The sequence below is a fragment of the Jaculus jaculus genome, chromosome 4 (assembly GCF_020740685.1).
Source record: "Jaculus jaculus isolate mJacJac1 chromosome 4, mJacJac1.mat.Y.cur, whole genome shotgun sequence".
Taxonomy (NCBI): Eukaryota; Metazoa; Chordata; class Mammalia; order Rodentia; family Dipodidae; genus Jaculus; species Jaculus jaculus.
The window spans coordinates 154,711,622-154,733,502 of record NC_059105.1 but is presented as its reverse complement, the minus strand read 5'-3'; the positions used below and the strand labels follow the sequence as shown (position 1 = coordinate 154,733,502).

At 44.8% G+C, this 21,881-nt stretch overlaps 1 pseudogene; it reads right to left on the bottom strand.

Annotated features, from left to right (window-relative positions):
- Nucleotides 1-367: 367 nt before the first annotated feature.
- LOC101610977 lies at nucleotides 368-20,726 on the bottom strand (annotated as a pseudogene).
- Between the last annotated feature and the right edge of the window lie 1,155 nt (nucleotides 20,727-21,881).

The following is a 21,881-nucleotide window of genomic DNA, read 5'->3' as shown; positions in this document are numbered from 1 at the left end:
GTGACTAAAGTGGATGTAGGGCAAATGCTGCAACCAAGTACTATGGACACACTGCCTGCTTATCTGAAGGGCCATGTGGCAACGTGGAGCCAAAGGCAGGGCCTTGTCTTCAGCCCGGTGCCTGCATTCCCAACCACTGAAAGAGCCCCAGTTCTCCCCTGTGTGTGGGCCAGGGGTTGGCATGGCCTGCCTTTGCCACATGTTAGTTGAGGCCCTGGGTCCAGATGCCAAGGCTGCCGTCTGTGCTTCGCTGCCCAGTCTATGTTCTGTGCTGGCAGCAGTAGGCTAAGGACGGACAGAAAATCTGGGCCCTGTGCTATGGCAGAGCCCTCAGCCCAAATCCCACCTCCGAACATCCTACAGCCTTTCAACACGGGCACAGGGTGGCCCCGAGACCCGCTGAGCTGGTTGTGATGCGCAGTTCCGCAGGCAGAGGGGCATGGGTGATGTCCTTAGGGGGCTCTGCTGTCCTCAGGTGGGCACCAGGCCTCGGGTCGGGGGAGGGGGCCGGCGCATACAGAATGACTGAGGCAATATGGTTCTGCATAACCTCCAAGATCATCCGCTGAAGATCACAGCAGAATGTGGAACCAAATGGGTTGTGTTGTCTGGGGAGGAGGACCTGTGTGGGACCTCAGATCCTGCATTTTCATTCTTTTTTTAAAAAAATTAATTATTTATTTATAATTATTTACTTATTTGAGAGAGCTAGAGAGAAAGAGGGAGGGAGGGACAGAGAGAGAGAATGGGCACGCCAGGGCTTCAGACACTGCAAACGAATTCCAGACGCATGTGCCACCTTGTACATCTGGCTAACGTTGGGTCCCGGGGAAACGAACCGAGGTCCTTTGGCTTTGCAGGCAAATGCCTTAACCACTAAGCCATCTCTTCAGCCCCTGCATTTTCATTCTTTATGGCTGGAGGGATCTTGAACTCACAGCGGTGGTAAATGTTAAAATTATGATGCCCAGGGTAACTGGTATGTAGGACCAACTTCTTCACTTTGTGTGCATATTTGCATCAAAGAGAATATCCACTCCACGAGGGAAGTCATTACAAAACTAGTCACTGCTCTTGGATGGAGCTTGTTTATCAGGGGAAGGAGGATGGATTTTTCATCTCGTCTTCTGATTTCTAGAAGACATTGTGTGGGGAGCCAGGCACGCTAAGAACATCTTGGCAAGAATCACCAAAAATGCACTGAATGCTCAAAGACCCGCAAATTGGAATCTGCCAGTAGACCAGGCCCTCATCCTGCAGCATACAGGGGATGCCCCAACCCTGAGGGGGTCCCGTTCCGTCTGGAAGAACGTCTACATTCTCAGCGAACACATTTCCTAGGAAACAGCTCAGGGGGGCCTCACCAGAGCCTTGGTATCCTGTAGGCTATCTCCACCAGAGATGTACATGTGTTTTACAGTTGCTCCATGGGGTCTCTGAAGAGGAGCTAGACCATGGGCAGAACTGGGCTCCAGGATGTGTTGTGCCAGAAGACTGGTCAGTTTGCTCAGTGGTAGGAGCTGTGTCCTGAGAGTTAAAATGCACTCCGCAGTATTTTTAACTTCACTTAATCATGTCAGATACTTCAGTCACCTTCAGGCTCTGATTGAAAGCATCAAACAGGGCTGGAGAGATGGCTTAGTGGTTTAAGGCGCTCGCTTGCAGAGCCAAAGGACCCAGGTTCGATTCCCCAGGAGGCACGTAAGCCAGATGCACAAGGAGGCACACGCATCTGGAGTTTGTTTGCAGTGGCTGGAGGCCCTGGCACATCTATTCTCTCTCTCTTTCTCTACCTGCTTCTTGCTGTATTTCTCTCTCATAAATAAATAAATAAGAAAGCATCAAACAGTAGTTTAATCCCATCCCGAGTCAGGTTAAATATGAGGTCATGGCTTAAAGGAGACCGCTCACTGTCGAGAAGAACCTGGGCAATTTTTGTTGTTGTTGTTTTTGTTTTTCGAGGCAGGGTCTCACGCTGGCCCAGGCTGACCTGGAATTCACTATGTAGTCCCAGGGTGCCCTCGAACTCAAGGCGATCCTCCTATCTCTGCCTTCCAAGTGCTGGGATTAAACGCGTGCGCCACCATGCCCTGTTGAACCTGGGCATTTTTAAAATGCCAGGAGGGAGGCAGCAGGGGCACCTGGCCCTGCTGAGCCTCTTCACGGCCTGGTTGAACGTGCTCTTTGCATGGGGGCTGCCTTCAATCCTCAGAGTGGCAGCTGGACAGAACCCCGGATCAAAGCCTCGGTTTTTTTTGCAGGACGCAGCACTCCTTAGAAGCCAGGCTGCTGTCATTTCCACAGTGGCCTATTGCTTGACTCTATTCAGTACACGCAGCCTGAGTGTCCAGAGACAAGGCAAGGGTCACCATATCCGAGGCTGGCTGCACCTTTGATCCTGCGGGTCTCCTTGTCCGTCAAGCTCACCGTTGAGATCCCTGTCCCTATCTTCTCAGTCCCTCTAGGCCTCTGTGTGTTACCACTTCTGAATTTGTAGAGGACTCTTTTTGTTGTTGTTGTTTATTTTTATTTATTTATTTGAGAGCAACAAACAGAGAGAGAAAGAGGCAGATACAGAGAGAGAATGGGCGTGCCAGGGCTTCTAGCCACTGCATACGAACTCCAGATGCGTGCGCCCCCTTGTGCATCTGGCTAACGTGGGTCCTGGGGAATCAAGTCTTGAACCGGGGTCCTTAGGCTTCCCAGGTAAGTGCTTAACCGCTAAGCCATCTCTCCAGCCCTTTGTAGAGGACTCTTAGCACGCCCTCTCATGTGGGAATATGGAGCTTCTTATGTTGTTTTTCTGCTTGTTTGTTTTGTTTTCCAAGACAGTGTAGCATCTTGTATTCTTGTTCTGAGAATTGGAACCATCTTTACATTTCTTGTACCTTCCAATGACGCAAAATGGAGACTTGGAAGTATAGGTGGTCCCCTCAAAGTTCTTGCTAAATAACAAAATATGGATTTTTTTTTTTTTTTTTGCTTCTGCAGTTATCACGTGAGGATTTCAGAATTATAAACATTTCAAGGAATTTTCCTTCTTATCTTACAAGGACAAATGTTTTCGTAATTATCAAAATTATTTCAATTATTTGCAATTTTAAAAGCCCATGAGGACTTACATTCCAAGGCTCTTTAAACTACTGAAGCTTAACATTTAATTTCATGATGAACAAAACCAACTTAATTCCCACTCACAGATGACAAGTGAACAGTTGGCAGCGTTTCAGCATCTGCTTTTGATTCATTTAAAAGTGTTGAACAAGCAGTGATTTTTAAAAGAAAGGAGCTAGAAACCATAAATTTTCTTCATTGTGCTTCTAGCCGTTGCCTCTCCTAATTCAAGCTGGCTCTTTAATAGGCTGTGTAGATGAACCCAAAGGAAACATCTAGATTGGCCCATTCTTGTGTTTGGGATCTTTAACGTGGGTTCTGTTTCACCTTTTTCCCCATTCCAAGTTTGTTCCCAAATGTTCCAAGCAAAACATTGTTTTGGGGGCTTGAGTAACTCTTGGTTGGAAGCAAGGGTAGTAAACAGTGTATTAGCTTAGACTAGGCTCATTTTTAAAAGTTAAGGTTTTGCTTTTCATGAACGAATATCTCTAATGGCACATACAATTTGCAGACAGTGTCCTTTAGATAATAGCACTGCTGTTCTTTTATGCATAATCTGTCTCCAGTCACCAAGTACACTTGTAGTCACTCTTCCTTTTAGGAGTATGTCCTAAATAAAATAGTTAGCAAAGCGCCATCTAAAGTAATTGGAGGGAATTACATGTTATACACTTAAAAATAAAGGCATTATGTCCCAATTTTGATGAATGTCTTACATAAAAGTGGATTTCTCTTATCCCCATACTAAATTGCATAGCTTACTACCATCATTTTGACATTCCATGTTTTCACAAAAATAACAAATAATTCTTTTTTTAAAGAATTTTTAAAATATAAATTATATGGGTTTGAGAGATTATGCAAGCATGAAGCCCTAAGTTTGGATCCCCAGCACTCATTTAAATGCCAGACATGGTGGCATAAGCCTATAATTTCGACATTTGGGAGGCAAAGACAAGGGAATCACTGGGGCAACTGGCAAGCTAGACTAGCTGAGTCAGTGAGCTCCGGGCTCAGTGAGAAACCTTGTCTCAAAACGTTAGCCAGATGCACAAGGGGGCACACGTGTCTGGAGTTCGTTTGCAGTGGCTGGAAGCCCTGGCACGCCCATTCACTCACTCTCTCTCTCTATCTGCCTCTTTCTCTCTCTGTCACTCTCAAATAAATAAATAAAAATGAACAAAAAAAAAAGTGAGAGGAAAATTATAGAGAATGGATGGTTTTGTACCTGTGGTCATTTTCATGAGTGTGTGTGTGTGTGTGTGTGTGTGTAGGCTAGAGGTAGATTGTGGGTGTCTTTCTCAATCACCCTCCATTTTTTTTTATTATTAAATTTATTATTTGTTTATTTGAGAGAGAATGGGCACGCCAGGGCCTCCAGCCATTGTAACTGAACTCCAGACACATATGCCACCTTGAACATCTGGCTTACATGGGTTCTGGGGAATTGAATTGAGGTCCTTCAGCTTTGCAGGCAAATGCCTTTACCGCTAAGCCATCTCTCCAGCCCCTTCCTCTCACTTTTTTCCCACCTGGTAAATATCAACTAATTTTCTACTGTTAATTCCTACTTATAAAACTAAAATTTTCTGTATCTTCATTTCCAACCCTGGCTTTGCTTGTGCTGCATCTACAAATCTAGCCACCGACTTGATGCTTGTACTTGGAAGACTCCACTCCAAACATTCTGAACTGAACATTTCCCAAACCAGATTCTTTGTCTACCAACTTCCTGGCTCTGCTTGCACTTTCTAGAAAACTGAAGAGTTTTTATCACATGTTTCCACTCATAAACCAGAGACTGGCATTATTCTAACTTCTCTCCTTCTCTTTCCCATAGATCATCATGACCTAAGAATTTTTGCTGCCCCCACCAAGTGTTTATTAAGCCAAGTCATTCCTCTTCACCCATGCAGCCTCTCTTTCTCTCTCTCTCATTCTCTCTCTCTCTCTTTTTTTTTTAGGTAGGGTCTCACTCTAGTTCAGGCTGACCCGGAATTCACACACTCTCATTTTTTTTTTTTGGTTTTTCGAGGTAGGGTCTCACTCTGGCTCAGGCTGACCTGGAATTCACTTTGTAGTCTCAGGGTGGCCTTGAACTCTCGGAGATCCTCCTACCTCTGCCTCCCGAGTGCTGGGATTAAAGGCGTGTGCCACCACGCCCGGCTCCACTCTCTCATTTTTTTTTTTTAATTTTTTATTTATTTGAGAGCGACAGACACAGAGAGAAAGACAGATAGAGGGAGAGAGAGAGAATGGGCATGCCAGGGCTTCCAGCCTCTGCAAACGAACTCCAGACGCGTGCGCCCCCTTGTGCATCTGGCTAACGTGGGACCTGGGGAACCGAGCCTCGAACCGGGGTCCTTAGGCTTCACAGGCAAGCGCTTAACCGCTAAGCCATCTCTCCAGCCCAACACACTCTCTCATTTTTGATCCACATTAAATTTTGCATGAGGGCTTCCTTACTAATTTCCACCTACCTCTTTCCACTTTCTGCCCCACACAGTCAACTTAGCCTTTAGGCCAGGAGTGTAAACATGCTATTCTGAGGGTCAATTTACATAATTTTTTTAATTTTTAATTTTTCAGTCACTTTAATGTCTTATAAACTTTTCAATTTGCTTCCTTCAACATTCCCATCATTTCAGAGCAGACCCCTGGTTGCACTTGTGACTTGCTTGGTCCTCAGAGATATTTGAATGTGTGCTCCTTGCTGCACATTTTTCTAGAATGAAAATCTACCTAAAATCTTTCCATGGGGCTGGAGAGATGGCTTAGCAGTTAAGTTGCTTGCCTGTGAAGCCTGAGGATCCTTGTTCGACTCTCCAGATTCCACATAAAGCCAGGTGCACAAAGGTGAGGCAAGTGCAAGATCGAACATGCCCACTAGGTGGCGTCTGGAGTTTGAGTGCAGGGGCTGAAGCCCAGGCGCACCAATTCTCTCTCCCTCCCTCCCTCCCTCCCTCCTCCTCCCTCCTCCTCCTCTCTCTCTCTCTCTCTCTCTCTCTCTCTCGCCCTCTCTCTTAAAAAAAAAAAAGTAAAAATCCTTCAATAACTCAGTTTCCCTTCTGAAAGACTTTCCAAAGTCCTCATCTCTGATAGTGATGTTCTTGTAGTCTGGGTCATCCAGCATGTTCCCCTCTTCCCTATAACCTCTACTTTAGCCAGTGTATAGAAGGCTCCCAATATTCCCCCAATGTCTCTGCGCTGGCTTACATCCATTCCTTTGCTGAATTCTCGTAACCTTCCTGACAAGTTGGTGCTTCCATATGGCGTGAGCAGCATTTTCTCTGTGACTCTCTCTCTCCCCCAGCAGGTCCACCTCTGCCTTTCATACCACTATCCATTCAACATGCCTCAATTATTTCATTTATCAGTTTTGTTTTCATTATGTGGTTATGTTTGTTTTCCCCATTAGACATGAGATCATTGGGGCCAGTTTAATGTGTCTTTACATTTCCTCTGCCTGGTGTATTTGAAGCTAACTGTAATTTGTTGTGAATGGATGGATAGGTGTATTACTACAAACACCTGTAGATTATTTAACACATGCTAGACATTGTTCTAACCACTTCTAAGTCTAATTCTGTCAATAACCTTATCATTTAGCCAACAATAAATATGAAATTCAGCTTCAAATAAACCAAATAGGCAAGTATTTTTTTTAAAAAAAATTTATTCACTTATTTATTTTGTTTGACAAAAAGAGGGAGGCAAAGAGAGAGAGAAAGAGAGAGAGACTGGGCGTGCCAGGGCCTCCAGCCACTGCAAACGAACTCCAGACACATGTGCCCCCTTGTGTATCTGGCTAACATGGGTCATGGGGAATCAAACCTGGGTCCTTTGGCTTTGCAGGCAAACGCCTTAACTGGTAAGCCATCCTGCTAGCCAGGCAAGTAATTTTCTATCTTTGTAAATTAAGAAGCACCTCTCTGGAAGCAGAAATGTTGGTCATATATGTATTAAATAATGTCGGGAGCCACTGGGCTGGCCTTGAATCCATAGCTCTGGGACGTTTGGCAGCAAGACTTTAGCACCTAGATGTAAGCAAGATTGTGCACATTCAGTGTTACTGATAAGAGCTGGCCATTCCTTAAGATTTATGTTTGTATTGCTGGGATCAGAGGGTTTGTTTGTTTCCCAACCTTGGGATAATCTTTTGTACTGAGAAGTGATTGAAGTGCAAAACTCTGTAACAGAAAGGAGGTTTCTTGATAGAAACTTGTGTGTTGGTCATGGAATTTTTGTCCATGGGCAAACTGTTTTGCAAGAAGATATTAACAAGAACTGCGGAGAAATAAATGGTGCTTCAGTCCTGGACTGGAGTCCTTGCTTTCATTCTTTCTCCTGTCTTTCTTTAATCCTCACTCCCCATCAGGCTCGAACCCTTTCAGCCAGCAGACTCCGGCAAAGTAAGAACAATAATTTAAGTTAAGACCTGACCTGTAAGTGACGGGAAGGAGGGAGGGTTAGTTCATAGTCCTTATTTCATCATAACAAGTAGGGGCAATTGCTCATAAATTTCAGTGGAATATTTTTGTTTCTGCATGATGAAAGCCTTACCAGCAAAGGCAAAATCTCATACCATATTTTTTAGCTGCAAGTAAAATGTCTACTGTCATGAAAACATTATTATTATTTTTAAATGCCTTTGTGCAAAACGTTTAGTGATAATCTCCCAGCATAGACAAGGCTTGTATTCAAATATAACAGTATTACTTAAACTTTGCCTAGTCATAGTCCTTTCAGTGTCCTATGAAGCCCTAGTGAATCTGGAACACCTATTGGTTCCTCACTATTGGAAGTTCTTCCTACAGTGTATCTATGTCTAACACCTAACTTGGATGAGTCCGAAGGCATGGTAAGGAGCTTCAGAGAGCTACTGACATGAAGAAAGATAGAAAAGCTCTGGGAATGCTGGTGAGCAGGAGAGCAGACCAGTGTGGCTGGAGACAATAGTTCCCCTATAAAGGTGATAGGAAGAGACAGCTCTGCAATAGAGCACCACAGAAGTTCTCAAAGAGAACAGAGCCACATGACCCAAGAAGAGTTTATTTATTTGTTTATTTAATTTACTTTGAGGCAAGCCTAACAGACTGGCCTTTTTTTATGAGAGAGAGGAAGGGAGTATGTGTGTGTGTGTGTGTGTGTGTGTGTGTGTGAGAGAGAGAGAGAGAGAGAGAGAGAGAGAGAGAGAGAGAGAGAGAGAGAAAGAGAGAGGGAGAATTAGCACACCAGAGCCTCCAGCCAAAGTAATCAAACTCTAGACATGTGTGCCACCTTGTGTGCATGTGCGACCTTGCACATGTCACCTTGTATGTCTGGCTTATGTGGGATCTGGGGAGTTGAACATGGGCCCTTAGGCTTTGCAGGCAAGTGCCTTAACCTGTAAGCCATCTCTCCAGCCCCCTTATTTTATTTTTTTTAAACTTTTAACTGACGACCTCCATACAGGGTACCCTCATTATAATCCCCTCTCAAACTCCCTTTTGTCCAACCTCCAATCTCTGCTGAACCTTTTCATTAAAATATATATATATATATATATATATATATATATATATATATATATATATATATATATTGGATTGTAGAGATGGCTTAGTGGTTAAGGTGCTTGCCTGCAAAGCCAAAGAACCCAGGTTCGATTTCCCAGGACCCACATAAGCTTGATGCACCAAGCAGTGAATGCATCTGGAGTTCGTTTGAAGTGGCTGTATGCCCTGACATACCCATTCTGTCTTTCTCTCTCAAATAAATAAATAAAAATTTAAAAATTAAAATTATTTGTCTATTTTAGAGAAGGAGATAAATTGGCGGATAGAGAATGGGTACACTAGTCCTCTAGCCACTGCAAACAAACTCCAGATGCATGTGCCACCTTGTGCATCTGGCTTTAACTTGGGTACTGGGGACTCGAACCTGGGTCCTTTGTCTTTGCTGGCAAGTGCCTTAAATGGTAAGCCATCTCTCCAACCCTGAACCCTCTCTTGCTGCCAACTGGTACCTCTTCTGTTCTGCTATCATCTCTTCTTCTGCATTCGTATTATGCAGGCGTTGTGTAGATAGTGACAGTCACTGTGAGGTCATGAATGCAAAGGCCACCCTGTATATGGAAGACAGTATTCCAAAGCAATCCTCACCTTCCTTTGGCTCTTACATTCTTTCCACCACCTCTCCTGAGCCTTGGAGGGTGTGACAGAGATGCCTCCCTTGGTGTTGAACACTGAGGAGAGTTTTACAATGATTAATGCAGCAAGCTTATGTGAGAATGAAATGGAAAGTGACATAAGGCAGAGAGAGAGGCTGGGCACAAAGCAGATCACAAACTAGGATGTTGGTCACAGAGCTGAAAGAAAAGTGAGAAAGATGGTAAAAAGAGAAAGATTACAAGAGATACGGTTCCTATTTGAATATGCAGCACAAAGAGGGATGGAAGGGTGGCCCAGATAATTGACCTCAGGAACATTCAAAATCGAGATGTAGCGGGCCGTGGTGGCGCACGCCTTTAATCCCAGCACTCGGAAGGCAGAGGTAGGAGGATCGCCGTGAGTTCGAGGCCACCCTGAGACTCCATAGTGAATTCCAGGTCAGCCTGGGATAGATAGAGTGAGACCCTACCTCCAAAAACCAACAAGTCGAGATGTGATAGAAATGGAGTATTTGGGACAGTTGGGCTGTAGACCAAAAAATTGATTTGACCTAAGGATCCAAATTCTATAAAATTCCGATTCTGGTCATTTGTGTGAGGTAAAAGGTAGCCAGAGAGGTGACAGATAGCAATGGCACTCTCATATACTGTTTATGATGCTGAACTTGGGAGCAGGTCTTTGGAAATACTTTCAACACTTCAAACATATATCCTTGAAACATTCTCTTTCAGAGACTTAGCTTACAGAAATATTTATATAGTTGAGTGAGAGTGTATACAGAGATGCTCATTCTATTTGATTTTATTTATTTGACAGAGAGAAAGAGGCAGAGAGAGAGAGAGAGAGAGAGAGAGAGAGAGAGAGAGAGAGAGAGGGAGAGAGGGAGGGAGGGAGGGAGAATGGGTGCACCAGGGCCTCCAGCCACTGCAAACAAACTCGAGGTGCATGCGCCCCCTTGTGCATCTGGCTTACTGGGTCCTGGGGAATCAAACCTGGGTCCTTTGGCTTTGCAGGCAAACGCCTTAATTGCTAAACCATCCCTCCAGCCCCTGTTTGACCTTCAATGGCCGAAAATGGGTGTCAGTCTAACTGTCCATCCCTGAATGTATATCAGTTACTTTTCGTGACTGGGACAAAATACTTGCCCGGAAGCAGCTTGTGGAAGCAAAAGGGTTTAATTCAGCTCACATTTCTAGGGGTTAGAGTGGACCATGGAAAGAATGGGAAGCTGGCAACACGCTCTGACAGAGAGGGCACAGGGAGAGCAGTGTGTAGAGCCAGCTTGAGACCCTCCCCACTGGTACACTTCCTCCAGCAAGCCCCCACTCAACTCCTCAAAGTTCCACAACCTTCCAGAATACCTTGGGACCAACTGCGTATGGGGGCAAATGAATGTCTCTCTGCTTTTATATATGTGCCGCCGGGGAATTGAACCCAAGCTGACAGGCTTTGCAAGTAAGTCCCTTTAACCACCGGGCCATCTTCCAGGCCCTTATTTGTGGCTCTTGTCAGCATTCCTCTTGTGGGGCTGTGAGTCTTGAAAGCATGTGGACATTGTGAACTTCTTTTTTTTTCTTTCTTTTTTTTTTTTATTTTTTTTGATTATTCGAGGTAGGGTCTCACTCTAGCCTGGGCTGACCTGGAATTCACTATGGAGTCTCAGGGTGACCTCGAACTCACGGCGATCCTTGTACCTCTGCCTCCCGAGTGCTGGGATTAAAGGCATTGCGAACTTCTTTAATCTCATCTTTCCATGTCGCTGTGGGCAAGCTTGTTCTCATGCGGAGCATTGTAGTAGGGACCCAGAGGCCCTGGGGAGAACGACCACCTCGTTCTCACCTCTCCTGTCTTCACCATTGTGTTGTCTTATTTACACAAGCTAAGCTCACCACCCTGGTTTGCAGTCCCTCTGAGCATCGGAATAAGGAAGGGAACTTTAGTCATACAGAGTGGACATGCCACCTGCTGGCTGCCATTCTGGTCAAGAGTGCGGTGGCTTTTTCCAGCATGCAGGGCAGCGCTGAGAACCACAGGGCTGGGCTCATCTCAAAGCAGACGCTGTACGGAGGACATGGGGTTTCTTTCTACACATCCATCCTTGACTGGCTTCACTGGACCCTTCGCTACTCCTGGTTTCTAAAAATGGCCACCAGACCTGCTTCGTTCAAAGAGGTAGAGACCGAACACCCGCACGTAGGGGAGGCATGCTTCCCCAGTGAGCCTGGTGATTTGGGACTAGAGCAGCTGGAGCAGGAAGTCATTTGGTTGGTTTAGGAGCAGTTGCTTACTGGGCGTGGTGGTGCATGCTTTTAATCCCAGCACTTAGGAGGCAGAGGTAGGAGGATCGCTGTGAGTTCGAGGCCAGTTTGGGAATACAGAGTGAGTTCCAGGTCAGCAGCCTGAGCTTAAGTGAGACCCTGCCTCAAAAAAAAAAAAAAAAAAAAAAAAAAAAGGGCAGGGGGAAAGTTGCTCACAAAGAGCCACACAAAGTCTCTATCATTCTGTCACAAAGATTTTTTGTTGCTGTTGTTGTTTTGAGGTAGGATCTCACTGTAGCCCACATCAAGACATTTTTTAAGTTTTATTTTTATTTATTTTCCAGGGGAGAGAGAAAAAGAGGGAGTGATAGTGAGAGTGAGGGAGAGAAAAAAAAAATGGGCACACCAGGGCCTCTTGCCACGGTAAATGAACTCTAGATACAAGTGCCACTTTGAAGCCGTGCGTGGTAGCATACGCCTTTAATCCCAGCACTTGGGAGGCAGAGGTAGGAGGATTGCTGTGAGTTCAAGGCCACCCTGAGACTCCATAGTGAATTCCAGGTCAGCCTGGGCTAGAGTGAGACCCTACCTGGAAAAACAAAAACAAAAAACAAAACAAAACAAAAAAAAAGTACCACTTTGTGCACTTGGCTTCACATGGGTGCTGGGGACTCCAACCCAGTGCCTTTAACTGATGATCCATCTCTCCAGCCCTTGTTGCAAAGACTTCAAGAACAAGAAAATACTATTTTAGGAGGTTCACGGATGGGAAACCTGAAGCCCTGGGAAGTTTACCCTTTAGTTTTGGGCACACTGCAGCTGTCAGGTCTCCTGGATCCTAAACTCCAGGTGAGCCCCTAGCCCTAACTTGGTCACAAACCAGATAGATAGGTGAGCCTCTTTTAAAGCTTCAGAGCCTGGTTTCCATCCATGGAGGGAAGAGAGCTCCGAGGCCATTGTTGGCCCGGTCAGCGCTGACAAGTACCGCTAGGTGGCGCTCGTGGCACTCCGATGGGGAGCCCTTGGAGCAAGTGGGAGGCCAGCCAGGCCCAGGTACCTTCCATTTGGGATAACTTGGGAGGCAATGCAGTTTTAGAACGACTGCTGCCATTAAAGATGTTTTGAACCTGCGGAAGCGTGCTCTATTTTACCAGCTGGTTAATTGTGTCCTTCTGCCTACATTTTAGAACGTTGAATAGAAATTATGTTTATGGTTCAGGTACATTTAATTTTTTTTTCCTCCCTCTGCTGTGTAAATGTGTGTGTGTGTGTGGTGGGGGGGGGTGTGTTTGTGTATGCGTGTAATATGTGTGTGGATGTACGTGTGTGTATACGTGGGCATGGAGGTTGGCATCCGGTGTCTTACTCTTGCTGAACCGAGAGCTCACCAATTCAGCTGGACTAGCTAGCCAGAAAACTCCAGAGCTCCTTCTGTTTTCTGTGTTCCCAGTGCTGGGGTTTTAATCGTACGCTGCCACCCCTGGGCTCCGAACTCAGGGCCTCATGTTTTTCACAGCAAATGCGCCATCTCCCTAGCTTGTCCCTTTGTTTTTAGGGTTAAGAACTTGCGTTGTCACCCTGCCTGGCTTCACATTAGTGATTTCCCCATCTCAGTCTCTCAAATATTCGGGTTATAGATGTGTGCCGGCACCCAGTTTACATTTCTAATTGTTTTTGCTTTGTTTTGAGGTAGGGTCTCTCTCTAGCCAAGGCTGACCCTGGAACTCACTGTGTAGTCCAAGGCTGGTCTTAGTCACAGCTATCCTCTTACTTCTGCCTCCCCAGTGCTGGGATTAAAGGCGTGCGCCACCACATCAGGCATATTTGTATTTTTTTTTTTTTCCGAGGTAAGGTTTCACTCTAGCTCAGGCTGACCTGAGACCATGTAGTCTCAGGGTGGCCTCCAACTCACAGCAATCCTCCTACCTCTGCCTCCTGAGTGCTGGGATTAAAGGCATGCGCCACCACGCCCAGCTGATATTTGTAAATTTTGTGTGACACAGTATCATACAGTGCTATTTTTGTAAGCACTAGGTGTCCCTGGTCACCTGCCACTGCGTGAATCACTTAAGAGGAGAGACACCCAATGTCTCAACATTGATCGATTTGCTTAAAGAATCCCATTGATTTATTCTTTCCTGTGATGAGCTGTCTGCCACTGTGCAGACATCTTGACATGTTTTTTTTTTTTGCCTCTGTGTGTGTGTGTGTGTGTGTGTGTGCAGGTACATGTGTGCATGATGTATGGAGGCCAGAGATGTCATCCTTGGGAACATTGAAATGGGCTCTCTCATTCTGGATCTCACCAATCAAGCTAAACTGGCTGGCCAGTGAGCTCCAGGAATCTGTCTGTCTCAGAGTCTCTGGCACTGGGATTACAGGCAGATGGCACCATGTTTGCATTTATGTGGGTACTGGGGGGGTCAAGCTTCAGTCCTCATATGTGTAAGGCAAGCCCTTTACCCAGTGAGCTGTCTCCCCAGCCCCTGACATGGCTCTTATTGAAAGCTGTGCTTCCCAATACTGGTTTGTCCTGGCACTAAAGTTCCCAGAGAAGATTTTCCTGTCCCGAGGTCATTTCAAGAATCTAATCTAAATCATGGAAAATGCTAATAAAAATTAAAAAAAAAAAAGAATCTAATCTAGTCAGGCGTGGTGGCACACATCTTTAATCTCAGCATTTTGGAGGCAGACGTAGGAGGATTACAATGAGTTCAAGGCTACCCTGAGACCACATAATGAATTAATTCTAGGTCAGCCTAGGCTACAGCAAGACATTGCTTCAAAAAAAAGTAAGAAAGGAAATCTAATCTAAGTAGAGCTGGGATCTCCATGGCCTGATGTTATCTCAAAGGTGATTGGTAAAGGTCATCAAAGTCACTTGTCAGATATTTTTCTCCTGCCCAGGACCACAAGAGTCACTGCTAAGGATTTAGTAGCAAACATCAATACTGAAGAACTGATTTGGGGGTGTAACTCTGTGAGATCTGATTGATGTTCATATTATTAATCCATTTGAGAGTGAGAGATAAATATTGTCTTTGGAACCTTGGAAATGCATGGATTTCTTGGGTTGAGGAGTAATCCGAGCCAACCTGAAGCGTGACGTTAGGATTAGGGAAATGCATAAATGTGCGCGTGTATATGCACAGGCACAAGGCTACCAATAGCTAAGCCAAAATGCTCATGGCAGTGGCATTTGGTGTGAGATTTTCATTTTCATACATTTTAAAAATGTTTTTCAATTGGGCTGGAGAGATGGCTTAGTGGTTAAGCGCTTGCCTGTGAAGCCTAAGGACCCCGGTTCGAGGCTCGATTCCCCAGGACCCACATTAGCCAGATGCACAAGGGGGTGCAGGTGTCTGGAGTTCGTTTGCAGTGGCTAGAGGCCCTGGCGCTCCCGTCTCTCTCTCTCTCTCTCTCTCACTCTTTCTCTCTCTGTCACTCTCAAATAAATAAACAACAACAACAACAAAAATTTTTAAAAAGTTTTTCAAGTTTCTTTACAGATCATAAGTTTGTTTTGTGAATTATTTCAGGAGAGATCATGGTGGTATGGCCACAGACATGTGAATTGCTATTTCAGAAAAAAAAAGGAAATAAATGATCAGTAGGTTCTAACAAAGGAAATTATTTGTAAATTACTTGTTTATGGAAGACCAGCTAGTGTAGTTTCAAAAGGGATTGTAATATTTTCTTTGGATATGGAAAGATTTTGCCTCTGACCCAGTTATGGAAAGACTGTCTTTTTTTTTTCTTTTCTGGGAGAGAAAATGGGTGCACCAGGGCCTCTAGCCACTACAAACGAACTCCAGACACATGCGCCACCATGTGTATCTGGCTTAAGTGGTTACTGAGGAATCAAACCTGGGTCCTTAGGTTTTGCAGGCAAGTGTCTTAACCACTAGGCCATCGCTCCAGCCCCTGGAAAGACTCTTCTTGATGCCATTGAGATGTGCTCAGCCTACTCAAAAGGAACTTTTTAAAAAAAATTTTATTAACATTTTCCATGATTATAAAAAAATATCCCATGGTAATTCCCTCCCTCCCCGCCGACACTTTCCCCTTTGAAATTCCATTCTCCATCATATTACCTCCTCATCTCAATCATTGTACTTAACATATATACAATATCAACCTATTAAGTACCCTCCTTCCTTCCTTTCTCTTCTCTTGTCTCCTTTTTAACTTTTAAAATGAAAATGGGATATCAGCATTTATTTGTGTGTGTGTGTGTGTGTGTGTGTGTGTGTGAGAGAGAGAGAGAGAGAGAGAGAGAGAGAGAGAGAGAGAGAGAATGGATGCACCGGGGCCTCTAGCCACTGCAAATGAACTCCAGCTGTGGGTATTTGGTTTTATGTGGGTACTGGGGAATTGAACCTGATCCTTTGCCTTTATAGCAAGCATCTTAACTGCTAAGCCATCTCTCCAGCCAAAAAGTGGGATATTAAACTTTTAAAATGAGTTATAATTCTCTTCTGAAATCAAAGTTGAATATCTTCAGCATGGCACTGATTTTCTATATTCTCTCTACAACTGCGCTTTTTTCACTTCATCCTCATGGCACTTCTACAAAGGTTAGCTGATACCCAACTGTGGCTTCCTTTAGCCTTGTTGTTGTCACTTATTATTCCTTCAAACATCCCCAGAGTAAAGAAGACTGGCTTCAGAAATAGTGGAAGCAGTTCTCATATGGGTTTGGCATCCATGTGTCTGAGGCACTGTGACGTTACATAAGTGTTCTGGGTATCCATTTTTCCACCTATAACGAGAAGAGGAATGAGTGCTCCTGTTGTTTCTACCACCTGAATTATAGCACAGACAGAATAAGCTATGCGCCAGATCTTGAACTTTCATCGGTTGGTTCTTCGGGAAGCAGATGGTGAGATAGAGTTAGAACTGCAAAAGGTTTTAGAGGAGAATAGTACTTGCCGAAGAAAGGGGGAGTAAGCAGGACTGAGAAGGGGGTCTTCAGGCAGCACTGCTTCCTTGGCTAGCCTAGAAGGCTGCAGCAAAGCCCTCTGGTTCTGTAGTGCTAGCTCTTGTTCTGGGTTTGGTTGGGGCTGCCGCATGAAAAATGCACCCTTACCCTAACATCAACTTATATTCCTACCAGCAGTGTGGAAGTTTCACTGTTTTCCACATTCTCATCATTATCTTTTATCTTTAGTATTTTAACATTTTTATTTATTTATTTATTTTCAATGAGGGAGAGAGAGAGAGAGAGTGACAGAGAGAGGAAGAGAGAGAAAGAATGGGTGTACCAGGCCTCTAGCCACTGCAAACTCCAGATGCGTGCGCCACTTTGTGCATCTGGCCTTACGTGGGCACTGTGGAGCCAAACCCAGATTGTCAGGCTTTGCAGAAAATCATCTTTTTTTAAAAATTATTTACCAATTTTTTATTAACAACTTCCACGATTGTAAACAATATCCCATGGTAATGCTCTTCCTTCCCCCACTTTCCCCTTTGAAACTGCATTCTCCATCATATTCCCTCTCCCTCCCAATCATTCTCTCTTTTATTTTGATGTCATGATCTTTTCCTTCTATTATGATGGTCTTGTGTAGGTAGTGTCGGGCACTGTGAGGTCATGGATATCCAGGCCATTTTGTGTCTGGAGGAGCACGTTGTAAGGAGTCCTATCCTTCCTTTGGCTCTTACATTCTTTCCGCCACCTCTTCCACAATGGACCCTGAGCCTTGAAAGGTGTGATAGAGATATTTCAGTGTTGAGCACTCCTCTGTCACTTCTTCTCAGTACCATGATGCCTTCTGAGTCATCCCAAGGTCACTGCCATCTGAAAAGAGAAGGTTCTCTACCAAAAGTGAGAGTAACATTAATATATGGGTATGAACATTTAGGGAAGTGCTTATTGGGCGGTTTGATGAGCATAGTATATACATTTAGCCAGACAGCAGTAGACATTACATTCCTAGGGCTCAAAGTTGTTTCATCATGTAGAAGAAAAACCACAGCTCTATCCTGGAAAAAGTTTAGCCAGTGTTAAATTTGATTCCCCAGGACCCACTTAAGCCAGATGCATAAGGGGCAAACGTGTCTGGCATTTGCTTGCAGTGGCTAGAGACCCTGGCATGCCCATTCTCTCTGTCTCTCCTCTCTCTCTTTGCTTACAAATAAATAAATAAATAATTTTTTAAAAGCCAGAAGAAAAACAAAATAAATAAATTTTAAAAAATAAAATAAATGAACTCAAAAGGATAAATTATGAATCACTAAGCTTATTGGGGAGAAATCACGAATTGTGGGCTTTATTTAAGGGATACTGGGATGTAGGAAGAAGATAAGGCAGAGTCATAGCCCGTGGGAATCAGGAAACACGACGCACGTGGAAACAGCAGAGTCCGTGAGGTTCATTGAAGAGAAATTGAGCTTTTAGGGAATAAACACGTGGCAGAGGGAGTTTAGGGGCTCGTGTAGGGAGATTGAGAAGGAACACCCATAGCCCCCACCCTGCGTTTCCCCATGGGAGCACGTTCAAAGGGCAACTGGTGGTGACTTAAGGAAGAACAGCAGAGAGAACGTATTCGGAGGAGAACTGAGCAGTAGGGTGTTATGCCCATGGTGACCCCGAGTTCTGAGAAGTCACACAGGTAACAGGCCTCGAGTTAGAGAAAGCACCCACGTGGTAGGTTTGAGTGTCAAGAACATACGTGCGTGGTAGACTCAGAGACCAGAGGGAAATCAGACATTTAATTAAAGTGAGAAATTACCCCAAACTATAAAGCAGAGGCAAACAAAAATTTCCAGACCAAGATGCAGTGTTCTGAGGCTGAGTGAGAGTTGAAGCCACTTTTGTGTATCCAAGCAGGGATGAGAGGGAATCTAGGGAGTGACAGGAAGAAGACAAGAGCCTTTATAGTATAGAAAATGTAATCTTTCATCAGAGTCAGGTATGTAAGGGGAAGACCCGACTGGTTTTCTATGCAAATCGTAATTGTAGGAGTGAATTCATCTTGTTTCTTCTATACTGACTGGCTCATTTTTTGTTTTATACTTAGCCTTTGTAAATTAAGTATTTTTACTGGAGGTGTTTTTATTTCTGGTTGTGTTTTGAGAATAAGAGAAATATTGGATAGAAAATGGGAAGGGAGAGAAGGACAGACTAGCAACCGCTATGTTACCAGCAGACCAAGCACCATTTGACAAAAGTGATGCTGTGTTGGGACATATTCTAAATCCTTTGTGTAACCCTAGTGGCTCCTGATTTTACCTTATCAGACCATAATCCCATTTAAGGACGCTCTTGAGCTATCCTATAACCTCACTTATCAAAAACAAAACAAAACAAAACAAACAAACAAACAAACAAAAAACCAGAGAAAACCCCAGTGTGGCAGCGCATGCCTTTAATCTCAGCACTTGGGAGGCAGAGGTAGGAGGATCACTGTGAGTTCAAGGCCACCCTGAGACTCCATGTAGTGAACTCCACGTCAGCCTGGGATAGAGTGAGACCCTACCTTGAAAAACCAAAAACCAAAACAATAATAACAACAACAACAACACACACACACAAAACCAAAAACAAAAACAGGGACAAAGAAAAATAAAACCCTTCTGGGGTGGAGAGATGGCTTAGTGGTTAAAGCACTTGTCTGCAAAGCCAAAGGACCTATTTGATTCCCCAGGACCCACATAAGCCAGATGCACAAGGTGGCACATGCATCTGGACTTCCTTTGCAGTGACAGGAAGCCCTGGAGCACCCATTCTCTCTCTCTCTCAAACAAATAAATAAAATTATTTTAAAAAGGCTTTTGGAGCCAGGCGTGGTGGCGCACGCCTTTCATCCCAGCACTCGGGAGGCAGAGGTAGGAGGATTGCTGTGAGTTCGAGGCCACCCTGAGAATCCAGAGTGAATTCCAGGTCAGCTTGGGCTAGAGTGAAACCCTAGCTTGGAAAAAAAAAAGGCTTCTGGGCTGGAGAGATGGCTTAGCAGTTAAGGTGTTTGCCTGCAAAGCCAAAGGACCTCAGTTCAATTCCCCAGGCCCCAGGTAAGCCATATGTACAAGGGGGCGCATGCTTCTGGAGTTCATTTGCAGTGGCTGGAGGCCCTGGAGCACGCATTCTCTCTCTCTCTCTGTCTCTTTCTCTGTCTCTCAAATAACTAATAATAATAAAAATTTTAAAAAAGGCTTCTTAGCAACTTTTTGATATGTAAACTGAGAGCCTCAAAAAGGTATTTATGAAGCCAGACGTGGTGGCGCATGCCTTTAATCCCAGCACTCGGGAGGCAGAGGTAGGAGGATCACTGTGAGTTCGAGGCCACCCTGAAACTACACAGTGAATTCCAGGTCAGCTTGAGCTAGAGTGAGAGCCTACCCTGGGGGGAGGGGGGGAGAAAAAGAAAGAAAAAGAAAAAGGAATTTATGGCTAGAGCTGTCACGTCCTTGGGACTCTCCCTTGAGGAGCCCGTTCCCACGCTTGGATGCCCATTATTCTTCTTCTGAGCTTTTCTTGTTCCCTGTGCTTAACATCTGTATGACAAATGTCTTTCAAAGACTGCAACCCTCTCTTGAGAAGCCCACACCCTGGGTGCGCTTTCTGCTTTTCTAAATCTCAATTCTGCCTCCTACAGGTTCCTCGTCAAATTCTTTTTTCTTTAATTGATTTTTTTGTTGACAGCTTCCATGATTGTAAATAATATCCCATGGCAATGCCCTCCCTTCCCTCACTTTCCCCTTTGAAACTCCACTCTCCATAATATCCCCGCCCCCTCTCAATCGGTCTCTCTTTTATTTATTTTTCAAAATTTTCATTAACAACTTCCATGATTATAAAAAATACCCCATGGTAATACCCTCCCTTCCCCCTCCCCCCACTTTCCCCTTTGAAATTCCACTCTCCATTATATCCCCTCTGCCTCTCAATCGGTCTCTTTTATTTTGATGTCATCATCTTTTCCTCCTCTTATGATGGTCTTGTGTCCTCCTCAAATTCTTTTCTGCATCTAAACCGGGGATCAGGTTTTCCTCACCAATTGGGGGTCCCTAAAAACATATTAGGGTAGCTGCTTGAGCTGCTGTGCCTGGCAGTGTAGAGACTGCTGACGGCCACACGTCCTCGAGCTCTCTTGCACTTGGACGTGTCCAACGAACACCTCTGGTCACTGTAGCTGTTTTTCTCCACCAAGCCTCCGCGCTTCCCCAGACAGGTTCCCAGCTTGACACTGCATGAGTCCATCCTGCTCCCTCTCCTCACAACCTGCTGCACAAAAGCTTATTAAATACTAATGAGCTGTGAAAGGATGAGGATCTGAGTTTGGATCTCCAGATCGAACCTGGGCAAAGCTGCGCCCCACGTGACACAGAGGCAGGAGCATCCCTGGACACTCACAGCCCAGATAGCATGTCACACGCAGCAGCGTATAGGGACATCTCTTGTCCCAAAGAAAGTGGAAGGGAAGCCCAACATTCGACGTTGCTCTCTGACCTCCACACACGTGCTATGGCACACACACCCACACCTGTACACACACATACATCAGACACACATTATCATCATACATAAAAGGAAGGGCTCCAGAGATGGCTTAGGACTTAAGGCATTTGCCAGCAAAGCCAAAGGATCCAGGCTTGATTTCCCTAGAACCCATGTAAAGTTGGATGCACGAGGTGGCTCATGCGTCTAGAGTTGTTTGTAGTGGCTGGTGGCCCTGGTGTGCTCATTCTCTTTCTCTCTCTCTCAAATAAATAATAAAATATTCTTTTAAAAAGTAGAGGAAGAACACAAGCCCACTCTACAATATCAAGCTACCATCAATCACGGGGTATAAGAGGGCCTACACCTATCAAACTGTCTATCAAAAAAGTAATTGTTATCTCAATTTTCTGGGTGCTAACTTACTCTCCGTTGGAGAATCTGCTTCTCTTTTCCAGATAGATGCAGATCCTAAGAAGAGAGCTGCCCCAACATACCTCAGAAGGGGCCCAACTGAAACTAAGGACAACTGGCGAAATAAGCAAGGGTGATGTTTTCCTGTGAACTGGATACCAGCACAAAGGGGAAGGAGATCAATGCAGAGAAAAATCAACTCCTACCAAATCAGAGAGCCAGAGCCTCAGAGGCCCCCAACACCTCAGCACTGAAGCAGACCAAAAATGAACCCAACATGGCTCAGGGAAATCTTGCGGAAGAGGGGGCGGAAAGAATGTCAGAGTTACATGTTGGGTCATGATTTTCAGAGACATTTATCATACTAATAACTGGGGGCTAACTCCACAATGCACGACCCATTTTCAATAATAAGGAGGGTCTAATGGGAGGGGGTAGATCACAGATGAGCCTAAATAATGGTACCAAACTGCCTGTATTTACTGAAAAGAAAACTAATAAATT